Below are 19027 nucleotides of genomic sequence, written 5' to 3' on the forward strand. Positions count from 1 at the left end.
ACAAATGAGTTGTGGATATAAGTTATTTTCCATCTGCGTTCAATGTTACTAGTAAGCAATCTATTCCATTTCACGTGGTCGTCATGATTCCAGTGCAGATAGAATTAAAATGGACAACTTGGATAGAATGGGAAGAGTAGCCACACAAAATGCTTTCACTCAGGAAGACTTTACTGGTTTTTCCACCAGAAATAAAGGGCTGGAATGGTTTACGCATAGGTGTCCATAAAAATGTCTTTGGTCTATATCGTAAGTGGGACAGACTTATAACTCTGGTAGGGCTTTGTGACATTTTACTACATTGACCTATTTAGGTTGAAGTCACTGCTAGAAACAACTTAGCATGGATTGTTCAGATGTGTCCGAAGTGCTGTCATTTGGATAAGAAAGTTTATGACTTATGTAAGCTTAAAGCTGGAGCTCTGGGCACGGAGAAAGCGTGAAGCGTTGAGTTCAGTGGGAACTCGGTTTTGGCAAACAGCATCGGTTGGTCGACCTTGAACTCTGGGAGGGAGGTCAGTTTACCTGTTGGTTTTAATCTAAGCTGACAGTGTGGTGTTCAGTGGAAGGGGATGGGGGAGCTCCTTCTGAGAACAAAGGCCCCTTATGGATGGTTAGGGAGTTTGGGACCTACACGTACACACTGCTGTATTTAACGTGGATAACCAATGAGGACCTACTGTACAGCACAGGGAACTCTGCTCAATATTATGTAACAACCTAAATGGGAAAAGAATTTGAAAAAGAATAGATACACGTTTATGTATAACTGAATCACTTCACTGTCCACCTGAAACTAACACAACATTGTTAATCAGCTATACTCTAATATAAAATAAAAAGTTTAAAAAAAGGAGCCAGAAATTAAAAAATAAAATAAAATAAAGGTCCCTTATAAATGCAATTAGAGCAGTTTTGCAGTACCATTCTTCGATCCACCCAACTTCGGATCAAAGAGTTATGATTATGTGCTCCGCACGCCTCCTGCTACCCTCTACGTAGGCTCAAGGGGCACGGGATGCTTTGCGCTATTAAAGAAACATGGTGAGACCACAGAACTCCATTTACATCAAGTGCCCCCGTCAGGGCGTTTCCTTGCCTTCGCTTCTCCCTGATTTGAGCTATGCCTGATGATCATAGGACCTGCACCCACAATCAGCCACTTCTTTTCCCCTCTTCATTCCTTGATTGCATAATTTTTGAGGCAGGACTGAAGTTTTAATTTTACTTCCATGAACAATTATGTGGGCGCAGTGACTGACACCCGCGGATACTCTGACACTACTTGCTCAATGAATTAGTAAATAAAAACCTAGAAGGAGCCCCTGATGAGATCTTAAGGGATTGAAGAAAGGGGAGAAATTGCACAAAAGGAAACTTTAAAAGCCTGCATGAAGCTACATTTGTCCTGGCTGTAAAAGTACCTTTCCCTCATTTCCGTGTATTTTCACTCATTGCCTTTACGAGCAAAACCAAGCCCCCACCTTTACGGCCCCCATCCATCTTGCCTTTCCTGCAGTTGGCTCCCTGATCGGATGGAAGACGGAGAATGGGCTGCTTTCATAGTTGGTGCCCCGTGGGGCACCTGTGAGATGTCTGTCTCTCTCTCTTTTCAGTTTAGACATAAAATCACTTGGATCTATCAGACATGAGATTGCTTTGGGCAGCCCTTGTTAATTATCAGCTCTCTGTCCCAGGGCACCCTTTCACTGTGTGCTCTTTTCCCACCTCTCCATCTTCATGAACTCTACCAATTCTTCACTATATTTCTCAGGAAAATGCAGGGGTGGCAGTGAGAAAATGGTCTTAATAGAAGAAAAATTCATCTCTGGCACCGAGTGTTTCCTTTCAGTATTCATTGAGGTGAGCATCTGTGGTCAGTGCTCTAAGCAGACGTCCTGCTCTCAGGTAGAGTGAGAAATGGTTCCTCTGTCCTGTGCTCCTCTACGCGGAGGATGCGACCTTTTTTCTCTCAGCTGAAAACTCACTCGGGGCCAGTGTACATCAGTGCTGCCGTATCTGCCAGTCGAGGTCAGCGTGAAGACCTCTCTGTTGATATTTCAAGGTGGAGACGCTGTGATTTCTTTGCTCCGGAATGGAAAGAGTAGAAACGGAGAGCTGAGCGAACAGCTGTAAAATTTCAAAGCATCGTTTAGTAATGACTGCCTTTTAAGAGTAAGAACAAAAGCTGAAGATGCTGCTTGTACTGCATACTAATCAACATTTATTCATAAAGTTCAAGTTCAAACCTCAGTCTCTAAATATTTTCATTATTTATTACAATTAGCATATGCATGACTCATGTTACCTGTCTGCCTTATTCAAGAGCGCTAGTCCTGTGGTATCACACTCAAGGGGAATTTAGACAAATCTCTCCCACAGGGTTGTGATAACCATCCTATCTAAGCCAAGTAGCGTCAGCCAGCGAGATGCTGCCCTGTTGCATGTATGAATTTTCATAGAATGTGGAAATGGCGCGATGCTAGAATGTAGTAATTAATATCTTAGAGGCAGAAGGTAAGGAAAATCAGTCTTCGTGTTATAATTTGAAAAATGAGTCATGGTAGTTAATTAACCTATCTAATTCCTCAAGGTAAATGAATGCCTGAATCAATTCACAATTAACAATTTAAATAACCCTGCTTTTAAAGTAGGCTTATTATACCTATAAGGAAAATTGGAAACCGGAAACTCTGATGCACCATCTCTCCTCGCGCGACTTGTATATGCTTCACATTATAAACGGGAAACTTTTGAAGACAGGTACCATCTCCTTTGATTCTCCACATCCTACTTGGGATCGGGTAGGATGCTTTATATTTAGAAGGTACTTAATTAATTCTCAAAAAAAGCCCTATATTTCCCTTCTTTGTCCTCATAGTTTGTTACAGAAAGTTTCCAACAAGACTAAAAGAAGTGGCATTTAAATCAACCAGCACATCAGTCAGTCGCATTGGTTACTGGCTCGGCTTGGACGTGTTGGCGTATCTGGATCCTGTGTGAGATTTTATGATGCTGAGAATCACTCATTTTTGCAGCTGCCGTGCTTAGTGGTACCTTCCAGCTGGGAGGTATTTGGTAGATGGTGAACTAAAACAAACTGACCAAAATCTCAGGAAATCTACTTTGGCAGACAAAAGAAAATAGTGTTTTATGTGTTAGACATAACTCATCTATACTTATTAAATTTTATCAGCTGAGCAAATCAGGTCACCCGTGTGCAAAATCTGGAGGATAAAATTTGTGTTTGAATAATTGCAAAACCTCTATCTCCTAGCCTAGCCATCCTCATAGTTCTAAGTCTCCAAAGGATTTGTCTACATCAGTGCTTCATAGGTATATCAAATGCAACAGAGAGAAGCCTGAATTCACCACCCACCCCACTTCCAAAATAACTGGTTTAACTCTTCTTTTCTTTATCTTAGTTACTGGTGTCCCATGTGCTCATCCTAGATTAGCTTTCTCAGAGTCTCCTTAGACTCTTAGCTGTCCACATCTTCCCTCCTCATGACCAGCCTGTCTCCAGTCTTGTCAGACCTAACCCCAAAAGATGTTTCAATTACAGGCACCCCTTTCCGTCTGAGCCGTCACTGTCCTAATTCGGTCCTGTATCTTCTCTCTTGCTCTGATGAGAAAGTATCCATCTGTTTCCCCTGACTTGAAGCCCCACCTTCTCTGGTCCCTCCAGCATTCTGATTCTAGTTATCTTCTTAAAAAATAAGTGACTCCCAGTTTCCTACTATCTACGGGACAATGTCCAAACTTCTTTGTTTGCTGTGTAAGACATCTCATAACTTGTTCCTCTGATTTTTTTTTTTTTTTACTTTTCCCCATGATCTAGCCACTTGGTCCACCTTTCCCCACCCCTGGACCTCTCTGGTCCTGCTCTGCTTGAACTCATCTTACACTGCCCTTCCTCTAGGCGAGGACTAAGCCTGTCCTCAACATGCCCCGCCTTACCTTCTTCCCCTGCTGATCCTTCACAAGCTAGCTCAAATTACCCCTCTTCTGTGAAAGTCTCCGTAAGTCATTTACCTACTCAATTCTCTTTTCATTTTTTCCTCCTATTGTTAGAACTTACACCTATGTGAATTATACCCCTTTATTTATTTATGTGTGTCTCCCCAGAGATAATGCATTTTTTATATCAGGTAGAATTCTTACCCTCTTTAACCCCCAGTCCCTAATGTGCCTCATACGTAATGTGAACTCAGTACATCTTGCACTTCCCAACTTCTAGGTATGTTTTTCTCCTCACTGTTTACCACATTCAAATACTATTCTCTGAAAATACAGCTTCGACTCTGGCCTGCTAACACATCCTTGTTTTATTTGTATGACTTAGATATTTATAGAAGTAGCCATTGCTTTGTGTCATTTGCATAAACAGGAAGCAAAAAGAATTCATTGAAAAATCTCCAGGATTCAGTTTTAAAAATCATGTGGCTGGTGGTGGCACCTACTGGCCAAGTGTGATATTGCATCCCGGAGCTATTGTTTTCATAAAAATGGGGCCAAAGGCAAAACTCTCGTGGGCCCTAAGGTAGTGGAGAAAAATCAGTAACTGCTATGGGAGGCGGTGGGGGGGATGGCGGGGGGACGTGGGGGGCGAATCTCCATCAAGGCAGGCTCTTCCCGGGTCCTTTAAATGCTGACATCAACCCAAGCAACATACATTGTTGTATGTACAACGTTGCTCAGGTAGAGAGCTAGTCAGGGTACCCAGCTGATTGGAAGGTTCCCTTTTAGTCACTGGGAGTAACTTTTCATGGGATTGTTTGTTATGTCAACCAAGAGAAGTCATTGTATATCAGCAGTTGCTTTAAATGTTTATGAAGAGTTACCATCCTTCTACTAGATAGGAATAAGCACTTGCTCTTGCAAGTTAACACTCTACTTGGAAGCGTCAACTACACATATTCAACACCCTTGCTTTTGACAATCGTGCACGCCATTTGTAATATAACAGTTGGTTCTCCATAAGAGCTTATCTGCTGTGGATAGTAGTTCAGTTTCAATTCTCCTCTTGTCCTGAGGAATCCAGGAACACTCACACACATATTTAAATCCCATAAGAATTAGAAGGTGTTACACATTTTCCGTCTGACATCTTCTCCTGTAAGCCTATTGAAGCGAATCAGGTCAGTCATTTTTAATGAGAGATGGTGACCATGACAGGCCCAGGAATTCCCTCACTGAGATAAGGCTAGAACTTTCTGGAGCAAGGAATTCAGCCTTCACGAGTTCTGAGCTGTCGATATCTAGGAATGCGCGCTCTCCCTGCATACCCTCACAGAGACGCACCTCCTTCTATCACAATCTCACTGGCTCTGAGGACAGGGTGCTGCGCTAACTGTGTCCTCTCTCTCCTGTGTGTGAACCTGTCTCATTAGCTAATCCCTCTCTGCTTTAGTTGCTTCTCTGGAGATAATCTGGCCCTTACTTGAGAGGTTTGTTCCCTGAAAGTAAATGTGATAATGTACTTAAAGCAGTTATTGGGTATATCTGACATATATGCTCAGTAAACCTTAACTGTTAATATTTTTAACTCCAAGTAGATAACCAGTGCTTTCCGTAGCATTGGATGCCTTCATGCCTTGGTGCTTTTGTCTGTGCAGTTCCATCTGCTGCGTTTAAAATTCCCCGAACTTCTTTACATGAACAATTTGCAATTCTTTCTTTGTGACCACGTCCGTCGTCTCTTCTCTAAAGCCATCCTTGATATTCTTAGTAGAAATCAACTACCACTATGTTTTTGTTAATGCTTTAAGCTTGTCTCCACTATAATCCCGGTTATCTCTTCATGTGTCCATCTCCTCATGTGCTCTGAGCACTGAAACCGTCTCCAGGTCCTGGACCAGGACCAGTCATTGTTGGCTGCTAATCATGACATTCTCCTCCCCGCATCTCTCTTCCCACCCCTGATGCATCCCGAGCGTCTGACAGGTGTTTCTGATGCATTCAAATTTAATGAAGCCACAAGGCAAGCAGGAAAACAAGCCCGGTCAGTTAGCAGGACACTAAGGTTTAAGAAGAGAGAGAGAAAGAGAAGCTGAGTTTGGTTGTGAGGTAATATATGGAATTGTTTCCGAGGAGTTTTCTTTCTTTCTGAATATATTTGATCAGTGGAAGTTTGGGGCGCCCAGCAGCTTTGCTCCCAGACAAGTGGATTAGATCTCGAAGGGCCTGGCCTTTCGGGTAGATCTGTTTGCTTGTATAAACAGCCTCATAGTCTCGCCTCATCAGCTTGCCTCTGTGTGTGGGCTGCAGGGGGTCTTCTCTATGAGTGAACGGGGCAAGGAGGTGAAGCTGGTACTCCGTAGGGTGATCTCTCCCAAAACTTTGTGGGTTAGACTGGAATCTCAAAGCCCAGATGCAGGCATCTGCTTCTAAATGTCTTGCACATATTCACTGACCATTATATTGAAGTGTGAAGGAATCAGAGTGCCACCATTAGATAACTTTTATCACGAAATTGAAAGTATAGCATAACAAAACAAGGTGGTTATGGAGTTAGGCAGACCTGGGCTTAAATCCTGCCCTGTGTGACCTTATGGAAAAGTTATTTTAACACTTTGAGACCCTTTTCCTTCAACCATACAAAATAAGTATAATGCAATTACTGAGTTTTGACATCAACCAAATAAGATGATACATGTCAGATATTTGGCATACAGTAGGCGCTCCACATTGCCATCCGTAGGTACTCAGTACATGACAGCTGCCTTTTTATTCTTAATAATACCAAGGATGCTAATTATAAAGATGTTGCAGCAACCAGTGAAGATCTGGAATGATGATGTGAAGCAAAATGAAAGCCCCCAGTGGAGCTCTGGTTTTCCAGTCTTAGCTATAATCTGCTCGTGCAACCCTGGCTCTTTCTGTCAGGTGTGGAAAATGAAAAGACATCTGCAGATAATTGTATTTTTCAGATCTCAGGGTTTTTTGTCCATTGACTAGCTGATGCTTTAATGAAGTTTTGACAGTTTCTCTTCCTTCTAAGGCATAGGTAAAATGGAAGAAAAACAACCCTCCCACTTTCTGACTTTGCATGTTTGTAGTTGAAGTAAAGGGCAGACCATCCCGCTTTTCACTCCCTGCCTAGTGCAGCCCTTAAAATGAAGGGCTTCTCAATGCCTCCGTGATGAGCTGCTCTTCCCCTTCACACTGCACAGAATCTCTGGGCGACAGAAGGAAGTTCATGGAAAGTTCATTAGACTTTATTCTAGAGGTGTCTTTTTGATATTTCTTCTCTCCAGAATTTCTCCACCCATCTAATTTCTATTCCCCTTCTCATCTCATATTCACCTCAGAGTAGACTACGCCTGATTCTCTGCATTCACTTCTTAGAATGCAAGGATTCCTGTGAAGCGGAGATGCGAGAACACCAAGCTGTGGTACAACGTTGTCTTTAGCAACAAGTACACTTTCCTTTGTGGCCCCTTAACAATTGTACCAATCACTGTCAAATCGGGGTTCTACCCATCATTCTATCATCTATCTTTTTATCATCTATCTCTCTATAATCTATTTATTATCTACCTATCTATGACCTATTTACTATCCATCTATCTGTGATCTATCTAATCCATCATTCTGTCATCTATCAATCACATATCTATCTTTTTATCTATCCTTTATCAATCAATTTATCATCTTTCAATCAATTTATCATCTATCATCTATCCATTATCTTTCTATCATCTATCTATCTACCTATCATCTATGTGTCATCTATCTGTCAATCACTTGTTTATCTTTCTGGCTCTCTGGCTCTCTCTCTATCCATCTCTCTAATGCGCAGTGCCCTAATTATGTTCCTTCTTTACACGCAAGACTGTGATCTGCATGTAGTAAGTTGTCAGCACCGGTAGCTTCTCCATCCTTGTGTCCTGAAAATCCAACACAAAAACAGGCTCCAAATAATTGTTTGAAAGAATGAATGTTTCCATAAAAATACAAACTCAGTTCTTCTACAATTATTCTGTGGCTAAGTGCTATTCTTACCATGGTCATCACATATCCATGATGTGTCCAGGATTTTGTAGATGCTGGCAGTGAGGGACTCAGGGTAAAGAAAGGAAATAACAATCTCACGGTCGCTCTCCTTACTGAATTCGAATCAAGTCGGGTGCTCTGCTGTAGGAATGTAAATTGGAAGGACCCTTTGGTGGAAGCAAGACTCCTCACAGACTGTCGGATTTGTTAGGACTGACACAGGGCCTGCGTGGAGCTGAGGTTTCCCTGGATTCGGAAGGAAGTGCTTGAGTATAAATACAGTCCTCAGTACGATCAACGCCATACAGGGGTAGATGAGGGTCATCGTGGCGGCATGGAAAGATACGCCGGCGGATACATGCCTAATTGTATTTTATGCCAATACGCCGGCGGATACATGCCAATCGTTTCTTATGAGTTTTCATTCTACCCCAGGAGGCCTCTCAATAGGGTAATGGTGACTTTGCTCAGTCTGCGGGTTTGAGCCAATTCACCTTTTTGAATACCTGAAGTCCCAGAGAGTAGGTGTGTAGTATATGTTTGTCTTCTAAACGAGATACTCTGCAAGCATTTTCAAACTTGGTCTCAGTAGATATCTTCACAGTTAGGGAAGGGGAAACATTTTCATCTCATTTTAAGGGTAAGGAAACAGAGGCACAAAGAGTGTGGGTAACTTTTCCACGCACGGGGTAAGGTGTAGGGTTAGGCCTTTGAGACTGGTCTGCTTGCCCTCTGTGCACCTGTTCTTTTACCCTGTTGTATCAGCGTACCCATGCCCATCAGCCCACGCAAGGATCTTGGCTTTAAAGAAAGATGCTCCCGATGAGGGGTTTGGAAGAAAGGTGGGAGGCGGAACAGGCTGGGGTTTGCTGCGTGCTTCAGGAGAGCAGGAAATGGCACAGGATTAAAGAGCCAAGTGGTGCTTGGGGGTCAGACTCCAAGACAAGAAGAACATAATGAACAGAAGCCTCACTTCCTCTGTGATCCTGACTGAGAAAAGCTCAAGTGTCAGGTTGCCTGCCTGGGCCTCGAAGCCTACCCCTGATGCCATGGAGTAACTGTAGGAAAATCATTGTGTTCTCCCTCATTCAGGCTAACAATTGACAGTCATGCTATTTTAGTTTCTTGTGCCGACACAAAAAGCCAACCAATATGACATAATTGACATAATTTCCATTGAAAGAAACAGAAATGTGGAGTGTATGGAGCACATTTTTTTTTCCCCATAACGTTATTGACTTAGCATGTAGGATCTTAAGTGACAATAGCATTGTTTTGAAAACACTTAAATTAGCTGTGTTCATGATAGGAAATCAATTACCTTATGAGATAATTTGCTGTGTTAAAAAAAATCAACTTGGTATAATTTTGTCAACAAAACCAGAAGAATAGTTTATGCATACAAAACAAACAAACAAACAAAAAACACAACAATAGGCTGCTTTTGAGTCTAAGAAGCTTAAACATTTAATATACATTTTATAATACAAAGTTTCGTACGATGTGACTGTTGAAATTCCATGTTTTGATCCCCAGACTTTTAACGCTCTTAAGCACAGCGTTTGTCATCCTTCGTTGTCTCAAACAGTTGTTTCAGGAAAGACATTAAATATGAAAGGACAAGTAAACTAGGAATTTGATAGTTTGTGCCTGCAGATTAGAGCGGACTTATCCAAGAGGTCTAAGCATGAGTTCAGATTGTAAAGCTTGAAGAAAACGTCTTTGGGGGAAAATATAAGCACCCTGGAGTGTAGTACAGTTTTTATGGATCTACAGGTAATTAAAAAATAAAAAAAAGTGCTCAACGGAAGTTTCTCAGTAAATCAGGGTAAAAATAATCATCTGATAACTCCTAAAGACTGGCTAGTCAATCTTTCTCAGACACATATCCCTACAATGAAATGCATTATTTATTTAGGAAAAAATGTATTTAATTAAGTGATGCATTACTTAAATAACATATTTAAATAAATTAAAATGAACGCAGCATCTATTTTCATGTTAAGCTCTGGTATATTTGAAAAAAATCTTCCCAGGAATCTTGGTAGAAAGGTTTTACAATATTCTAGAAAACACTCAGCTCGTCTTAAGTGCACTTTATTTTTACTTGACTGAAAAGGTTTCAGCCAAGAAAAGAGACTATATGTTATGCTTTAGTGGTTTTCTTCTCTTCCAACAAGCTTTGAAGTTGAGGAAGGGACTGTGGGTAGCACTTATACGTGGGTTGGGTCAGTCTGCCTTTCTAGCCTTAGAGGTAAGATAAAGTAAAAACCACGATGATCTTTCCACTTGAAGCATGAGTAATGATGTCAATATCAGTCCTTCGATTGACTTGGGTGAGCAAAAACCAATGCAAAAAATAATGAATGCAGATAGTTCTGCATTTTCCAATCCTATAAATTGCATGGGAGTGAAACCTTTGCTAGAATAGATATTTTCTTTAATTGTCTCTTTTTAATCATATCAACTGATTAATCCTCCTCCTTCCCTGAGGACAAGGGCACTCCCAGTCCATGGATTTGAAGACTTTCCCTATTTTTAGCCTACTAGGAACCAGTAAGTACAAGAATATGAATACAGTGAACGTGAATGGCCAAGCAGTTTGATCTCCTTGCTCACTGTCATTCAGGCACACAGAGAACTCAGAGTTAGAAGCAAGGGGTCAATGACAAGAGTGTTCAGTAAGCTCTCAGAATTTACGGTGAGCTCCATATACTCTCTAAGATTTGCTTTTCTTATGTGTAATCTGACGCTAATAATATATAGGCCCTAAGGTAGTTGAGAGGATATTATCATAAAGCAGGTACTTCAGTCCAGCAAAGGAAACACCTGTATTTAAGACAGAACTTGTAATAAACTATAATGGAAAAGAATCAGAAAATAAAAGAATATATATATATATATATATATATATATAAATACATATATATATATATAAATACATATATATATATATATATATATATATAAAACTGAATCAGTTTGCTGTACACCTGAAACTAACCCAATATTGTAATTGTATATAGTTTAACCACTGCAAAGTTGTTTAGGCCTTGGAAGAGGTACAATGATATCTTTTTTCACTTAAGATATAATTGACACATAACATAATTGTTTCAGGTGTACAGCATAATGATTCAATATATGTACATACTGTGAAATGCTCATCACAATAAGTCTAATTCATGTCCATCAACATACCTGGTTACAATTTTTTTTCTTGTGACAAGAACTTTTAGGAACCTTTTTAAAGACACAGAGGAGAACCTCAAACTCAAGGAAGAGACACCCTTTACTTAAAAGTTGATGAAGCTCAAATACACCATTTTAAACTGCAAGTTGTAAAGATATTTTGGAACATTTGGATAAAACAGATGAGAAACTAAAAAAAAAAAAAAAAAAAGAAAAAAGACAGAACTGTCTCTGGGGGTTGGTTATGGGCCATGATGATAGCGATCAAAGAGTTGGGGAAAGGAGCTCAGAATCAGTAGGAAGAGAAGCTCTAGCAGAGGGGCTGAGGGGCTGCCCCAGGACCTAAACATCTGAGCCCTTCCTTCCCCGCCATCTCCCTTTTGTGCTGCTACCAAGGCTTAAAGAAACTAAAGACACCACTGCTCCTCACTTTGCCCCCTCTTTTTCAGGTAGAAAATTGTTGAGTTCTAAAAGCATGTGCATGGATTGGTGTGTTTCTTCAGTTTATACTTTTATGCAAATTTTAAAAGGGGAGGAATAAACTACCAAGGAACTTGTCTTTAAAAGGGTTGCCAAGATGGCATTGTGTTCTGTTTCTCTGGTTTTCAAAGTAAATTCTTTGTCCTCAACTTTCATTTCCCATAAATGTCCTGGCTTTGCATTAGCATGTATGTGGCAGGAAGAGCCCATTACCCCGTGACAACAGTCTATTACGATGACAGTATTTCACTCGGAAACACTGATTGGTTCTGAAATATAGGCTATATAGCTGGTCATTTCTAGTAACTGCATTAAAATAGTAATTATTACCCTTGTTAGCTTTTGTCATTCAGCGACAAGTTCCTTAAGTATTATTCTAAGTAATGCCTTGGGTGAACAAAAACCAATGCAAAAAATAATGAATGCAGATAGTTCTGCATTTTCCAATCCTATAAATTGCATGGAAGTGAAACCTTTGCTAGAATAGATGTTTTCTTTAATTGTCTCTTTTTAATCATATCATGATGTCTGCTCTTATTTCATTGGATAAAAATGCCTAAGTGGAAATTGTCACCCTTGTTATGAAACTTTTTTTACTTGGGACACATGCACACACATACACAGACCTCATCGACCACTTTCTTTGGAACTATGAAGGTGGCCGTATTTGAGACAGTTTCCGTGGTGTAATTATTAATAAACCCTCCTTCACTCCCTAAATATTTCCAGTAGGACAAGGTTATATGATCATTCTATTAAAAAAAATAATTCCATAGTTTTAAACAAGAAGCACATTTATTTTTAATCATGTAACTTTTCTTTCCAGAACCACATTAGCTTCAACGGCTCAGAGGCTTACCGACTCTGTCCATTAAATCGAAACGTAGTGTATTGTTTAGGCTTTAGTCAACTATGTACCTCACAACCAAACAACAAGTTTTGATATTATTTCAAACGGATATGTCCCCAAAGAAAAGTTACTTCTTATTTTCTCCATAATCTTGTTCACACCTCCAGCCCGCCTACTTGCTCATCTGGATACCATTAGATGTGACAGGTAGAGAGCTTATTAATCTCTTTGGTCCAAAGGTATATATCTATAGGCACCAGTTGTATTTTTCCATTTTCTTCTGTGTATGCGTGGCGTGCACAGCTTGATTTGTGCTATAACTTTCGCTTGGAATGCACTGTTCTCTTTCTTTACTTGACAAGATTGTATTTCAGAAGTTCAACTCAAATGCAATCTCTTCTTTTTTTACTCTCTCAAGCCTCATTTACGTTTAACCTCTGCTAGTTCCTCTTTTCCCCCTTGCCTCATCACACACACACATACACACACACACATACACACACACACACACACACACACACACATACATCACCACCACCACCACTCTGGGCAGATTTCTCACTCACTTCTCTTCTGTAGTATTCATATTCCATTGGATTAATTCTCATCATACAGAATTATTTGTTAATGCATCAATATACTTGTTCTTTTTAAAAATTTTATTGAAGTGTAACTAATATACAAAATTGTGTTACTTTCTGCTGTACAGCAAAGTGATTCAGTTATACATACATATATTCTTTTTCATATTCTTTTCCATTCTGGGTTATCATGGGATACTGAATACAGTTCCCTGTGCTCTACAGTAGGACCTTGTTGTTTATCCATCCTCTGTATAGTAGTTTGCATCTGCTAATCCCAAACTCCCAGTACTTCCCTCCCGCACCCTCCTCCCCCTTGGCAATCATAGGTCTGCTCTCTACATCTGTGGGTCTGTTTCTGTTTCGTAGATAAGTTCATTTCTGTTGTATTTTAGATTCCATATAGAAGTAGTATCATGTGGTATTTGTTACTTGTCATTATGCCAATGTTGTCATCTCTGGAGGCTAGCTCCTAGTGTGTAATGTACGGGGGGAAGTCAGTAAGTATTCGAATGGACAGATGCACTACTGTCACTGTGTTTCACTGGGTTCAGACACTATTAAGACTTACTCTTCCTCCATGAGGTCTAAGCCTTAGCCAGCATTTACTATGGGTCAGGTGCTTGGCCAACCACATTAAGTGTGTTATACCATTTAATCCTTCGTTTTCCCAACCACCATATTTTACTGGCAAGGAAGCAAAATAAGGTCAAGATCACAGGTCACACATTCACTAAGGAAAGGCTGAGTCAGTCCCTAACCACTGCCCCCACTTCCTTATCCATAGTTGGGAAGTTATCTGGGAAGATAAATGACCCCCTAAAATAACCAATTCCACAACCCATGGTTATGAAATATGTAAAAAACCTTTAGTAAAAAGAAAATCATTTTTGGAAAAAAAATTTGATAGGTTTAGATTTTAAGAAGACAGAATCAAAAATACAGAGAGGAGGGGTTTCCCAGGTGGCGCAGTGGTTGAGAGTCCACCTGCCGATGCAGGGGACGCGGGTTCGTGCCCCGGTCCGGGAAGATCCCACATGCCGCAGAGCGGCTGGGCCCATGAGCCATGGCCGCTGAGCCTGCGTGTCTGGAGCCGGTGCTCTGCAACAGGAGAGGCCACAACAGTGAGAGGCCTACGTACCGCAAAAAAAAAAAAGAAAAAAAGAAAAAAATACAGAGAGGAGATGGATAAATTCATAGTGTAGCAGATAAGTAAGAAAACTTGATAAAATAATTTGAATTTTTCACAATGTCACTCTTGTAGAGAAGTATCATTGTAAATACAACATTTAAAAAAATCACTGAAAAGTAAGTCATTGAAAAAAATAAAATTTAGAGAAAGGAATTAAGATTTACCTATATTTCATTACAAAAGTTTCACCATTTAAAACCATAAGCATGAGAGTTAGATGATTAGGGAATTTAAACCTTTGGATTAAACGTAATAGAGACCTAGGGTTAAGCAAATCCTACATAGCCCAGAAATTATTACGATTGCCATATAAAGTATAACATACTTCGATTTGACACCAGCACATCATGCTCTATCAAGACATCACTTAAAATAATTTTAGTGGACAGAGCAGCAAAAACGCATTTTACAGACACAGTGATGAAATAAGAACTGGATATGGTAAAGTAAAATTAATTACTGGATTCCCCAAATGGTTGCTAGACAGGATCATCAGAGACAAAATCAGAATAAATTGATTATCAACCCAAAATGTTAGTCACAGAAGGTACACAGTTGTTTTTCAGATTAACCTAAAATTTAGTGGAAGACATGATGAACTGAATGAAAAAGAAAATTATGGAAGGAACAAAATATATATGGTTTCATCAAACTGAGGAATGTGTTCTGGAAAGATTTGATTGACACATCCAGAGGTTAAAAACAATATCATTTATACAAATAATAAATTATTTTGATGGAAGCATAGATGTGGGAAATTGTATATAAATGATTACATTTTAAATGAAAATTATGGGCAAAGTCTCTCAAGCGTCTTTATATTTTCATCTTTGTATATTGCCCAAAATAAATTTGATCTTAAGCCTTCTCATGCCTATTTTTTCTACAGATAGTTTTTTGAACCAACAGCAGGTTAATTGTCTGGTAATCCCCAGCCCAAGCAAATATGAAACGTCTTGATTTGGTTACAGTGCACTTATGTGGACTGTTACCATTTTAAAAACCCTCCTGAATTCATATAGAATATGAATTAAAAAATAAACTATCAGAGGAAATTGCGGATGAATAACACAATGAACACACTTGTCCCTTTGTTAAAAGTAAACCTAAGATTATGACTGTTTACAGTGTTAAGATTTCAGTGGCATTTGGCTTGTAAAACAGCAAGAATCAAACTCCGGTCCTCTGTTTAGCAAATGATATGATGAAAACTTAAGTCATAAACCACCATGCATCTAACTCAACTTTATTTTACTTTCCTGGAATATATTGACACGTAGTTAACTTCAGTGGATTGCAACATTCAATTTGGGAAAAAAGCAGATGGAAATATCTGAAAGATGCAATTTTTTTTTTTTTTTTTTTTTTGGCCAGAAGAAAAAGAGAGAAAGGGCAACAGGAATAGAAAGACTCATTTTAGTATAAATACTTAGGACATCAGCCGTCATTGTGTTATGTAATACTTTTTAATTTCACACCATATTTTTTGAGGTGCTTTATTCACTTTGATTCTTTTAGAGTACCTGAAATAGGCAGGCAAATGTAATTACCTGCACTTGGCAATTGAAGATGCCTGCGCTCCTAGCTCTGCACACGTAGCGTGTGCAGATAATGGGAGCAGAACTCAGGTCTCGTGACTCTGGTCTTGATTGAGTTACACACTTCATTCAGTTCACCCGTCTTGTTGCTAAAGGGTGGTAGCATCTGATACTAAGATTAGGAGGGATAATATCACTTACATCCCATTGCTTGGCATCTAAGCATAACTGATGTGTCTCCTTCTTTGAAGAAATTGGTTTCACCATTTCCTCGTTCCCATTAGGATCAGTGAACTTACCTACTTTTCTGAATAACAGGAGCTTCAGGAGATGCTGTAGGAATAATCCTGATTACCAGGGAATTTCCATGATGCTTTATTTGCATATTGCTCTAAGAGATTCCATAATGCACCTAGAATGTGCATGAGATGTGAGCAAAGTTGATTTCCTATAATATATTATTACACAGTATGAGATTTTTAAATTGCCGTGGAAACACTGAAAAGCAGTACCTCAGCGCTTTATGGGTGAGATATGTACTTCTGTGGAGCTATTTTATTTTTGAGACCAAGTTTGTATAATTAATGGATTCTTCAACTGATTGGGTTACATTAGTACATGTTACTAAGCTATTCTTCAACAGTAATTCTAAATGGAAATCCCCAAATAATCCTTTATGCTTATAAAAATGTTTTTGCATCCCTGACATAACTTGAAGGTCACAGTGACCTGGTTACAGATGAGAAAAGAGGAGGTGTAACTCAGAGAAAGGTCCAGTGTCTTGTGGGATGTAACCCAGACCTTAAGTATCACGCCAGTATCTTTGCACACATACAGCAGGACTCTCTCCCTGCACCCTTCTCCTCGTGATGTGGAAGAATGAGAGGCAGGTGATCTAAGAGAGATCGCACTGAGTTTGTGCAGATTGACTATTCTACCATTTTTCAGCATTAGGAAAATAAACCTTGAGGAAAGGCAGGAGGGCCATGAAGGTATATACACCTGGGAGTTAAGGAACCATCTCAAATCACTTACATTTAAAAATAATAACAATAATTACCCTTCATTTGTACCCACTATGCACAGGGTAATTATTATCATCATTTTGCAGAATAGCAAACTGAGTCTGAGGTCATGTAAAAAAGTAGAGAAACGGAATAACTGTCTGCATATCTGATCACACATCTCTGTACTCCTTCATTCATAAGGTCTACAGCCTCAGTAAGGAAATGATAGACACACTGGAATGACTAGAAAGCATGGTCCTGAATTATTTTGAATTCTCAACTCAATATAATAATTTCAGAGAACTTCTGCCATATTCATTTCATTTTTATACCTTTGTTCACTTTGTTTGTTTGTTTTCTAACTTCTCATTGTTGGCTCAGGCTGTAAGGATGATGACTGTTTCTCATGGCTCTCTGGTGGGCTTTAGTTATCATTGACGGGAAGACCATGCAAAAATAGTGATTCTTTAATCTTGTCCACATGTATATTCTGATCGCTAAACAAGCTCTCGTAGAACGTGCTTATGTAACAATGTGCATGCATGTTGTCTATTTTCTTTTCATAATGTGTCTCCACCCTTAAGCTTCTGTGCCACTCTGACTGTGCCCTAGCCCTCCGTCATGGTGGTCTGTACTGTGTTTCTTCTCTGTGTAAGCTGACCACTGCTGCTTCAAGGACTCTCAGCCCCCCTCCAGATCAGGAGAGGATGCTGCCTGCATGCATTTAATGGAGGGCTGGGCACTCACAGAGAAATGGGAGGAGATTCCCCATCTGGGTCTTGGCTCTGACAGTCATCTCTGATGTTTTTCATTGAGCCAAAGGCACGAGGTGGATGGACATAGTGCTTTTCTTGCAAGGGAAACTCCTATAATTGGAAACCTAGATGTTGGTTAATAGAGCAATTCTATAAGCCTCCTAATTACAATAAAACCAATGTGCCGATCAATTAAAAATACTTCAAAATTACGTATTTTAACATAGTCAGTTCTCCGTACGTGGAGAAATCCACAAGACAGAGTCCACTCTTCTTTCAAAGGCCTTCCCTTTTCCTGTTGGCTCTTCTACTTGGAGCTTCCAGAGCTGCTTCTGTTTCAAACAGTCTAACCCTTAGCCTGTGACCCTGTTTTGTGGCAAAGCAGCCAGTTCACTCCACACAAGCATTTTTCAATTCAATAATTTTTTTTGACAGAATTCCAAAGATACATTTCCATAGAATGTACCTATCTGGCATATTGTATAAAAAGACCAAGGGGACAGGGCAGAGGTCAGATAATGTTTGCTGACTGAATGCTTGGTATTCCAATCTGAAGAGGAGAAAATTTGAGGACATGTACCAGAATACAGACCTTCTTCTTATGCTATAGATGTAAAAAGTTAAGAGTCTAACAGAAAGGAAAACAAAGACCCAAGTAGCGTAGGACAGCATATACCATATATTTATGATATGTTGACCATAAATTTGGTAACAGTCTTTCTAGAAGTTAATCAGGAAATTTTCTTTGCTCTATAAACCTTGCAAAATAATTAGATAAAATAAAACCAATTCAGGAGACCTATTTCCGTACCAAATGACACAAATTCTTCATTTGGGGGTGAGGTATGTAGTCTGATGAGATTGTTATATAAGATAAAGGATTTTTAACTAGGGTTTAGCTTCTGTTCATTTTAAGATGTCAAATAAATATTAGTGTTACAATAATAGTTATTAATATTTCTTCCATCAAAAAATAAATCCATCTTGCTTGGTAACCAAAAGGCAGCAATACAGTGGAATACGGTCTATACGCCACAGACTCTGAAGTGTTACAACAGCAAGTCTCACCCTGCAAGAGCAGGCTGTTGTGACCTTGTGCTATTCTAGCCGTTTATATCTCCTAAGCCATTTATTTCTTGCATGGAAAGCCATTGAAGGTAAATAATATTTTTCCCATTTACAAAGACGGAGACTGAGGCCTGCTCATTAGCTAAATCACAGGTTTTGGAATCAGAAACCTAGTTCCAAATCTTGTTCTCACCACTTAACCAAACTGACATTCTTTAGTAAACATCAGAGCTCTTTAGATTCTTACCTGCAAAGAGGGAAACAAACCACACTGCACACATCCTATGGTGAGGCTCAAATGAGATGAAAGTATTTCCGTTTTGTAGACTATAAAGCGATATGTAGACATTATTATTAGACTATGAG

This window comes from Tursiops truncatus, chromosome 21, assembly GCF_011762595.2.
Source record: "Tursiops truncatus isolate mTurTru1 chromosome 21, mTurTru1.mat.Y, whole genome shotgun sequence".
Taxonomy (NCBI): domain Eukaryota; kingdom Metazoa; phylum Chordata; class Mammalia; order Artiodactyla; family Delphinidae; genus Tursiops; species Tursiops truncatus.